This window comes from Temnothorax curvispinosus, unplaced genomic scaffold (genome assembly GCF_003070985.1).
Source record: "Temnothorax curvispinosus isolate PA1 unplaced genomic scaffold, ASM307098v1 QBEX01016001.1, whole genome shotgun sequence".
In the NCBI taxonomy this organism is placed as follows: Eukaryota; Metazoa; Arthropoda; class Insecta; order Hymenoptera; family Formicidae; genus Temnothorax; species Temnothorax curvispinosus.
Genome location: NW_020225781.1, coordinates 101,838 through 102,743, shown reverse-complemented (window position 1 = coordinate 102,743; position 906 = coordinate 101,838). Strand labels below are relative to the sequence as shown.

General features: G+C 50.3%; 2 protein-coding genes across 3 annotated transcripts in view; one reads left to right on the top strand and one right to left on the bottom strand.

Annotated features, from left to right (window-relative positions):
* LOC112466214 overlaps nt 1-906 on the top strand; it is a 120,645-nt gene that overhangs the window by 44,405 nt on the left and 75,334 nt on the right. The window lies entirely within an intron of this gene.
* Nucleotides 1-906, bottom strand: part of LOC112466215 — a 110,770-nt gene that overhangs the window by 54,261 nt on the left and 55,603 nt on the right. The gene's annotated exons all lie outside the window — the stretch shown is intronic.

Here is a 906-nt window from a genome sequence, read left to right as displayed (position 1 = left end):
CTCGTTTTGTAAAATCGTAATTCTGAGTTTATCGCGCGATATTATTCTTTTCGAAATGAATAATAGTATGAGTAATAAACACTAATTTACGCAAATATTTTCTCAATCAAGGGCATCAAGGCGAAGATAAACTCTCGTTTCTCGGGGATAAACGTTATAGAGCCCGTTTATCACTTGGAGACGCAAGGAACAAAATATTCGGCTTACTTCCTAATGCGCCGATTATTTCGCGATAACTTACATCGTTAACTTTGTGCCGTTCACGCGGCAAGGTTGCAAGTGCATAGGCTCTCGCAGGCTCTCGTCCCCTCATTCTTTCTCTCTCTCGCTGCGTCGTAGCGCTATCATCCCTCGGAACGCGGTCGCGACAGGAGCATCCAAAACGCGCTCGTTCCTCTCGCGAGCGAATAACCACTCACTACCAATCCGACGTTGTGTCTGACACCCGACGTATTTTGTTACGATATTTCGCGACGGTGGCGGCGAACTGATTTTTACATTGCACCCGACACTTGTTTTTCGCACAATCGCGTACGCATAGCAACACGTGCGTACATGTATACACGAACACGTATTCTTTCATATATGCGCGCACGCATGCCTCGATTTCATTCTCGTGACGAGACGCAAATCCGCGCTGTTCTTCCTCCCGAGCGGACAGTTGTCGGGACGCGCGATTGATCGAGATATTACAAAATGTCGAAATTAAACCGGTGACGACGCGACTGGTATGTTACAAGGTGTTTGGATGGCTCACGGCCAGGCCGTCACCGCGCTGTTTTCAAGGTTACTTTGTTTATGTTCGCGCGCCGGCCGGCCCGGCCGCCGCGCCGCGTCACGCCGCCGCGCGCCGCTCCATGTGTTGTTATTCTCCTTCGCGCGATAGTGCGCGATAGACGCGATCCG